We start from the raw sequence: 9,360 nt of genomic DNA, 5'->3' as shown, positions 1-9,360 counted from the left end.
GTTCCATTTGCTACTTGATTTTTTCAGTGCTAGGCTGAAACCTGGCTTGGCTGCTTTCTCCTTCCGCGTCGGAGGGGAAAGGCCGATCTCCTAAAGCCCTGCCCTGGAAGAGGCTGTTCCAGGCTCACTCAGGCCTCGTCCAAGCTAGATTTCAGCCTGGTTTCCCTGTGCAAGTTTAGTGCCACCCTGGGTCCTCTAAGCTTTGCTGAACACAGACTGGTAAAAATGCCCGGGTCCCACCAACACCAGGATGGTTGCACCCGTGGCTGGGAAAAGGCTCCTCGCAGACGTCCACACAGAGACTCGCACTAGCAGGGCTCGAGCTAGCCTGCTAAAAATAACACGGTGGAGGCCGGGCCAGTCCCCCCTCACTCCCTGGTCCACGCTGCTATTTTAAGCAGGCTAGCACACGTCTGTCTCTCCGGGCTGGGAGGCCCACGCCCAGCTGCATGGCAGACATCCCCTCAGAGGCTGGCAGTGCAAATCCCAATACTGACAGGGCTGCATGCAAAGCCCTGCACCGTGAATCACATTCACTTGGCTGCTGCCTGTCACTCAGGATACTGGTTATTTCCAGCAGGCAGCTTTAAACTCCCATTAGCTCCGGATCTAGCCTCGTAAGCAACACCCATCCCCCTCCCCCGCCAACACCCAACCCCCCAGCTAATGCATAATCACAGCATCTCACGCCATACCAGCTAATCCATTGCAGAGCTCCAGAACCCCCTTGCACCACCGGGGGATGGGGGGAGGGCGGGGAGACAGACTCCATTAACCCCCCCCCATCATCCTCTCCAACCCTTCACAGAAGCAAAAAGAAGAAGCCTCATCACTCAATATATAGGTTTCTTTTAATATAAAAAAGTGCCTATTAAAAATTCCTTCCTAAATACACAAAAAGACCAGTCGAGTGGGAAAGCGAAAGGGACTTTTGGGGTGAGCGAGGGGTATGGACTCAAGGGGCCTTTTCAAAGAAATCATAAAGCAGGAGGAGCTCATGGTCTTTAATGAACGGATGCTCAGAGCAGGCGCCCCGGCGCCTGAAAGGGACCAGATTTCTGGTCTAGTTCATACAAGCACTGCAGGTTAGATCAGTAACGGACAACACAGGAGGGCATTTTTTTTGTTTTGTTTTTTTGTTTTTTTGCACAATCCACAAAGCTGTACATAGTTTCCAAACCCTGGGAAAGGGAGGGGTGGGGCAGGATAAAGAGAGGGCAAAAATAAAAAGTCACCCACCCACGCGTGCACACACACACACACACACCCTGAGCTCATCACAGGCGCAGCTGGGAAAAGCATGGAGGAAGGAATACTGGTGTAGCACACAAGTGGCAAACAAGAACTCAGACAACTCCTTCAGCCTGGCCCCGCAACCCCCCCCTCCCCCGAAGTCCCCCCACCAAGCAACCCCCCCTTCCCCACAAAGAGGGTGTGTTGTTGTTTTTAAATCTTTTTCTTCCTTTTTTTTTTTATACAAATTTGGATCTTTGGGTGTGTCCTGCCAAAAAAAATTATTATTAATAATAATAAAAATAAAAATAAAGTCGTCGTCGTTGTCATAAAAAAGGCAACCGAAACCCAATGAAACCATGCGGAATTTGCACATCACAAACCACAGCAGATGTACAGAATGCAATATACAAGACACGATTTATAATAAAACAGTATATACAATAAATAGGTTATTGTTACTTTTTTTTTTTGTCGATCGATCTGTAAATAAATTTTCTCAGTGCATACTGGTGGGTTTTTGCTTCTTTCTCCTGCATATTTGCCTTTCAACTTTTTTTTTTTGATTATTTATTTTTAATTTTTTTTCCGTGTGTGTGGGTTTTTTGTTTTTGATTTTTTTTGTGGTTTTTTTTTTACATTTTTCTTTTCTTCAAAAGTATATACAATTGCTGGTTTTGTGCAGAAAAAAAAATAGACGTCCCTCTGCTTCCAAACAGAGGAGAGACCGGGGGCATCTCTGCTGCCAAACAGAGTGGGAGAGGAGAAGAAAGTAGCGGGGAAGGGGGACTGGAGGAGAAGAGAGGCGGAGAGGCCAACCCGGGGTGGAGATCAGGCGGGCGAAAAGCGGGGCAACGCCGTTCACTCTTCTGGCTGGGATTTCGGTGCACGCGGATGCTTTGGGAGTGGGGGACGTTCCCCATCTCCCCACGCCCCTGCCAAAAAAAGAAAAAAAAGCTGCCCAGAGCTGCCGGTGGATGCTAGACTGTGGTGTAGTGAACTCATGGCTGGGATGGGACAGGGTGGGGTCTTCTCATTTGTTTATATAAGCTGCAAAAGACAAAACAAGAGAGGAAATTAATGGGACACACCTGTCTCCACCCGCTCACTGGTATGAAACAGACATTGATGACACACTGCTCTCACCCCGGGGCCTCTGGGTCTGATCCAACACCCGCTGCAGTCAATGGGGGTCTTGCCATGGGGGCAGGACCTGTGTTTTTGTTCAGTGTCTAGCACAACGGGGGTCAAAAGCTGCAGAAAGTATTTAGGTGCCTAAAGACGCCGCTAGGCAGGACACTACGGGGATGAGGGCGGGACAAGAACCGGTGGCGAATCACAGAAGGGCACCATGGTGCCCAACTCCTCTGCAGCTTTAGGTGGCTAAACACCTTTGAAAATCCGGCCCCAGGTCCACGGCTGGGGTTCCCAGGCGCTGCGCTAGGTACGGTACGTACACCGAGGCCAGGCCCGACGACGGTGCTCAGGAGTGTGAAACACCCACCCCGAGTTAAGCCAAGTGAACCCCCTAAACAGCACTAGAACTCTTCTGTCGCCCCAGCTCCCGCCTCTCGGGGCGGTGGAGCACCTCTGCGGGCAGGAGAACCCCTCCCGTGGCTGTGGTCGGCGTCTACCCTGAAGTGCTACAGCGTCGCAACTGCGGCTGTAGCATGCCCAGTGTAGACAAACCTAGAATAGGAGACAGTCCCTGCCCCCAAACCGTTTAGTCTAAATAAAGCCGGCAGTCAAAGGGTGGGAGGACACAGAGGTGCCAGGTGCAGGCCATATGTTCTCTCGCTCTTTCCAAGGTGGGGAACTGGACACTGGCGCAAAGTCCCACAGGAAACCTGAGCCAGAGGCAGGAACTGAAGTCAGTTGCACCCGAGGCCAACGCCTGACCCGCAGGGCCCTTCTGCCTCTCTGCTGGCAGCGCTGGGCATCGTGCCAGGTCCCCGGGTGGTGCTGAACTCATCACCATGACATATACGCTCTGTGAGCCTGGCTCTGCTCTCGGTTACTCTGGTATGAGTCAGGGGAGTCCCATGGCTGGCAGCGAGAGGGGATCAGGCCAGTATAGTGTCAGGAGAGGTGTGAGTGCAGTTCAAAGCCTGATCTGAATCCAGGTTCTGTTAGATGAACGGGCCGGTTACAATGACACCATCTTGTCGTGGGCTGAGGCAGAACCATTGAACTTTGTGGGTCATGTCACTCATGAAAAGTCTCTCTTCGCTGCTCAGAGGTACCTGCACCTCAGGGTCAAGTTCAAACACAATCCCACCATAACCATCTGCAATCACACTAGCGTAGGATAAAAATTCCCAGGACGCTCAGCCCTCCTGGTTCAGGGCATAACCTGACGAGCTGGGGGTCAGGAAGAAATGTTATTCATGGCACAGGATTGCAAAAGAGCACACAGGATATCCACTGGCTGCTCGGCCATTGTCAGAGGGGTGACTCACTAGGTAGACCAAGGGTCTGGTTTTGGTTTGACACCCGTGAGGCGCTCCAGATGGAACCCGGCTTGTTTCAAACTGCGGGGTGTGTGTGTGTGTGTTTTGGCAGGTTTCTGAAGTTCAGAGGCATTTTAGCATCTAGAGCAGCAGAACCTGTTTAAGCCAGAAGGGAGCCAGGCCTGGCCCAGAGCACATGGGGAGAAGGGCAAAGATTTCCCTGCCGCGCAGCAGACGTCTTTCTGAGATGCATCTTCTCTGGAGCTGCGCTCACAGCGGGGACCTGGGTGCACGTGCAGCACCCAGTTGCCACCATGGCACCTTTCCTGGGTGCCTTTGAGGACCAGACACGTACGGTGGGGGCAGGAGGGAATGGGTACGGCTGCTTGGCCACCCACCGCAGAGTAGGGGGCCCCATGTAGGAACCAGACCTGCGCTACATCCATTGTGTTAACGGATACAAGAAATGCTCCAAGGGCCAGATTCCGCTCTGGGTTACACTGATGTAAATCCAGAGTGACTCCACTGACATCAGCTGGGTTACTCCCATTGGCCCCGTGCCATCAGGCAGTCGTGCCGAGCTGGACAAAGCAAAGCAAGCTGCCTGGGAGCCTGGAGGGCCCAGCTTTGAAGGGCAGGAGACCAGCGAGCAGGAGGATCCAGAGGCATGAGAACGCGGAGGAATGCGCCGCCTTCGCCCTTGGGGTCGGCCTCTGGAGCCCATTAGGCCGCCGAGGAAGGGGGACAAGGAGCGCTCAGGCCTGAGCCAAGATCAGTTGTCATAGATACGGCAGCTGAGCTGGGCTCGGCTTAGCTAATCACCTATTGTAGAGCAGGCCCCGCAGGGCCAGATCCTCTGCTGGAGGAACTCAGCGCAGCTCCCCCGGCTCCGGAGGCCTCCACCGCCCCCAGGGGAGCTCTGCCGAGCGGTGCCCGCTGAGGGGCTGGTGGGCATGAGAGCAGTGGGAGTTTGCACTGCAGGACGGGGCATTAACCTGAGGCTCGCCCCGCTGCCTGAAGCGCCCTCCCGAACACGCCGCCAGCTCCCCGCCCTGCAGAAACCCCTCCCTCTGCGCTGCCCCCCAGCCCAGGGTCAGTCTCCTTCCCCTGGAAAGGGCTGGCTTGGAAACAGGGGCACACGCCTGCCCGCTGTGGGCATGGGCCACGGTGCTCCCAAAGGCAATGGTGAGGAGGTGCCCCCCACCCCCCGGGAGCTAGAGATGGTGCCAGTACTGCAGGCCTGGCTGTCACTCTCCCACAGGCCCCACAGCTTCGAATCCTCCAGCCCCAGAGACCGAGGGCTCCTGCTTCTCGACAGCAGGTACAGCCAGGGCAATGGGAATGCTGGCTCCGTCCTGCCCTGGAGAGGCCTTGGGGATTTCTCAGGCACTCAGCGCCTTGCAGGATCCGCCCATGGGCATGAGAGGCTGGAGGCTCAGGAGAGCTCAGTGCAGATTTTCACACCAGCTGGCCAGGCAGCACAGGCCAGAGGATAAGGCACTGGGCCGCGAGTCAGAACCGGGAGTCTAATCTCTGCTCTGTCTTGGGTACATCACTTCTCCTCTGTCCCCTGTCCCCCTTTGTCTACCATGTCCATTGAGATTGTGAGTGCTTTGAGGCTGGGCCCGTCTCTCACTGGGGGAATGTACAGCGCCTGGCACAACAGGGCCTGGATCGCAGCTGGGGCCTCTCGGTGTGACTGTAATAACAGGAGGGGGAGGGATGTGTGTGGGGGGAACTCCCCATTGTTCTCAGTGGGGCAGATGGGGGATTCTCAGTGGATGCTGAACACTGCTGGAAGTCGACCCATTTCATTAGGTGCCTACAGAGAAGCTGAGCGTGAAAGGCCTCACCTGAGCCCTGATTGTGCCACTCCTAAGGCAGTTCTGGCCTGTTAATTCAACATCGCTCCATTGTCGAGGGAGAGCCCCTTACTGAAACTCACAGAGCAAGCGAGAAACAAACCTGGCACACAATTAGCACCCAATTACCCAGCCACTGACGGCTCTAACTGCACCCTGACTAAGGGCTGGGACTCAGCACCCAGGGGGACTCCTCCCGGCAGGGCGAGGGGCAGGGAACAGCCAGTGGCTTCCCAGGCAGAGAGCTGGGATGGGAATGGAGGGGTCTATTGCACACACCTGGAAGGATCAATCAGGCTGAACGTAGGGAACCCAAGGCAGCGGGCTCTGACAGAGGATCCGAGTCATGGGTTCTTACCCTGGGGGGCACGGATGGGCTCCTGGGCTGGCAGCCAGCCTACCCTTCCTATACTGCTAGCTGGGAAGGGCTTGGGGCCAGCTCCTGGCACAGAGAGGCTGAGAAGCACTGATCTAGAGTCCTACACACCCACAGACAGGCATTCAGACACGCCCCACCCCACCCACGGCCACGCGCACACACAGACATGTATATGCACAAAGGGACACACAAATATGGACACCCGCCCACTAACATGTCTCTCTCCCCCGCACCCCAACATGCGTGTGCACACGCCGACACCCAAAGAGGCGTGTGCACGTGTCCCGTTTTTCACACCCACTTCTACAGGCAGCGACTCCAGCCGCATGGAGCTGATGGCTGCCCCTTTGCCTAACGGGGGCAGCCTGCTGAGGGGGTGAAGCAGAACCTGAGTCTCCCCTCCCCGGCAGCCTGATCCGGCTCCCAAAGGAGCCAACGAAAGACTCCTGTTGACAGCAGTGGGAGCTGGATGGGACGCAGACCGGGTGTAAATCAGGAGCGATCCTGCTGAAATCAGTGCAGGGCCGGTGGGTGGGGGGTGAGCGGAGACCCAAGCCCAGCGACACGGGTGGTCCCCGCAGTAGGTGGTTGCCAGTCAAACGCAGGCTGAGCTGTAGAGCCCAGGAGGCATGGGGACGGTGTGTTACAGTCCTTCCTATTGACGCCTGATTTAGGCACAAATCCCAAACCCAGCGGCCTCCTCCACCGAACAGCCCACGCGAGCGGAGGCCTCAGGGCACAGGATCCGCCGACAGCAGCAGTCAGTGACCGATGCTTCAGACAGGGCCTCCCAGCACCCAGACCCACAGGGCACCTGGCCAAGTAGGGGTGACGAGGGAGAATCCCTCCCACAGCCCCAGAGTGACCAGTTTATGGCCCTGGTGAGAGTCGCCTGCCCTCCCATCAGCACCGATGGTATCACTGCAGGTGCTGCCATTCACCGCATCATCCAGCCCCAGTTCACAGATCCGCCTCCCCGAAACTCCACCCCCAGGACAGCATCACGGGGAGAGTGTTGTTAACCTGGCATCGGGCCAGCCGCTGTAAGCCCCCCCCAGGAGTGTCAGATCCGGGCTGAGGACTGCCCGCTGCACGGGGGGGAGTTGGAAGGAAAGGGCTCCTTGCCCCCTCTCACCCGACCCCTGCACAGAGGGCGAGGGAGCCTGAACCCAGCCCTTTACGTCCGTGCCTGGAGACGCACGTGACCGTGCCTCTACCAGCCTCACCATGAACAGGGACTGGGAACATTTCACGTGCCCCGCTGGGGGCGAAGGCTGCTCAACCTCCCCAAACACGGCCCAGTCAGACCACGCTGAAATCCGGGCAGGTGTGCTAGGATCGTCCGTCTCATCAGCCCCACGGCGGCTGAGGGGGCACTAGCCGGGAGGGGGCGATGGGAGAGGAGAGCTGGGGGGAAGGAGACAGAGCAGAGCAAGAGGAATGGAGGGCAGCTCAGATCCAGCCTCAGACACGCCCAGCTGCCGGGACGCCCACAAGCGCGAGCGAGGGGAGAATCTAGCTCCTAGTTCCATGAGTGAGACACGAACACAGACCTGGGGAGCGCGTGGGTGGCAGCTAGGGTGACCAGACAGCAAGTGTGAAAAATCGGGACGGGGGGGGGGCGGGTAATAGGAGCCTATATAAGAAAAACACCCAAAAATCTGAACTGTCCCTATAAAATTGGGACCTCTGATCACCCTAGCGGCAGCGTCCTCACTGCACTGGGGCTCCCGCCAAACCCTAGAAGCCTGTCCACTGATCTTGGCGGGCTGTGATGCTGGGACCCCCTCTGCCGCCCCATGGGGTGTCTGGCTTGTCCCCCAGCCCAGGAAGGACCAACACCACGCCGGAGTCTGCGGGGGCCCTTCCTCCAGGGCACAGCTTTATTCTTCCACTACTAAACTCACCGAGTAACTCAACCGGCAGCCTTCCCCTGATCCACACTGGCTGCGGGACGCAGAGGCCTTCCCCTTCCCACCCACAGCTTAGCTCCCCCATCAACGGAGCCCTCTGCAGCAATCGCCAACCTGAGCCGGCTCTGATAACGGCACAGAGCGGCTGACTCCAGCCCCCCAAGATCCATCAGGGAAGGGGACGACCCCTAACACCGACAGCCATCAACTCCCGGAAGCGGGTCTGGGAGGCAGGGGAGGGGAGATCCTGCTCAGTTACTTACCAGGCAATAGGTGTGTCTCCGGGATCCACTGGTGGAGTTTTTAATATATATATATTTGGCTCTCCAAAAAAAAAAAAAAAAAAATCAAGCAACAAAAATACCCCCAAAAACAAACACACTGGGGAACAAAAAATAAACGAAACCCTCCAAAACGGCAAACGTGGTGGAAGAGGGGACGTAGCCAAGTCCTCGGTCGGCAGCCGTAAGTTTTTCCTTCGAGTTCACAGATCTCATTTATTTTTGTAGAAAAACCAATCAAACCAACCAACAAAAAATCCCAGCCCCCCCCAGCCCCTCCCGTCGCCGTCCCGAGTTGTGTTCCGCTGCCTTCCCTCTGTCGGCTCACACGCATGCAGGCGGGGGCGGGAAGGAGGCGGCTGCTGTCCGATTGTCTTTCTGCTAGAGGCTGTGGAGCAGGAGGTGTGTGTGGGGGGGGACACAACAACACGGCTTGGTCCAAAAATCACAGCCACGTTGTTCAGAGACGGAGCAAGTTCTTATTTTTAAAAAAAACCAGGGGGCTTCTCTCTTCCTCTTCTCCGCTTTCTTTCTTTCTTTTTTTTTTCTTTTTTCTTTTTTTTTTTTAGAAAAGCAAACAAACAAACAGGTCTCGATCTCAGTTAAATACAGAACTTGAAAAGTGTTCCAGAAAAAGTGCTGGCTAAATTAGCTCTGAAAAAGAGAGAGACAGAAGAGTGGGGTGAGAAAAGGACAGGAGAAACCCAGCCTATCCCCGTGGAGATTACGGTCACCCCTAGATGGCTCAGTAGAGATCAGCCCCCACTGTGCTTGGTGCTGTACATACACGTGGTGAGACACAGGCCCTGCTCTAAAGAGCTTCCAGTTTTAATAGCAATCCAGACAACGGGCCTGATTCTTGTTTACACTAAGGCCCCTTCACACGCCATTGGGAGCGTAAAGAGGCCGTAAAGTCCATGGGAACGTGACTTGCTTTTTCGGAGCAGCATAAAGAGGCCAGAGTGTAAAGGAGAATCAGGCTCACGGGGTGGGAGAAATGAAAGACGAACAGCCCCGTTTTATGCCCCGAGAGACTGGGGCAGTGAAATAAGTGGTCTGTTTTGCAAACGAGCTCAGAACTCTTTGGAAAATCTGGCTCCAGGCGGCACGCTAAGCGCTGGGCATTTCGGGAGATCCAGGCCTTATTCATGTGCTAAATGGGAGCTAAGTGACATGCCCAAGGCTATCCAGGGTGTCTGTGGCAGAGCCAGCTCTCCCGGGACCCACAAAGACAGACCTTCC

At 55.8% G+C, this 9,360-nt stretch overlaps 1 protein-coding gene across 1 annotated transcript in view; it reads right to left on the bottom strand.

The window, feature by feature from the left end:
- Positions 1–1,636: 1,636 nt before the first annotated feature.
- Positions 1,637–9,360, bottom strand: part of AHDC1 (AT-hook DNA binding motif containing 1) — a 109,392-nt gene continuing 101,668 nt past the window's right edge. Inside the window, exons 6-7 of the mRNA XM_039511563.1 lie at positions 8,101–8,772; positions 1,637–2,283 (exon numbers count right to left, since the gene is read on the bottom strand). The gene's annotated coding sequence lies outside the window, so the exon portion shown is untranslated. The remainder of the gene's footprint in view (positions 2,284–8,100; positions 8,773–9,360) is intronic.

The sequence above is a fragment of the Mauremys reevesii genome, linkage group 23 (genome assembly GCF_016161935.1).
Source record: "Mauremys reevesii isolate NIE-2019 linkage group 23, ASM1616193v1, whole genome shotgun sequence".
NCBI lineage: Eukaryota > Metazoa > Chordata > Testudines > Geoemydidae > Mauremys > Mauremys reevesii.
Note: the sequence above shows the minus strand (reverse complement) of the source record. Positions and strands in the feature narration are given on the sequence as shown.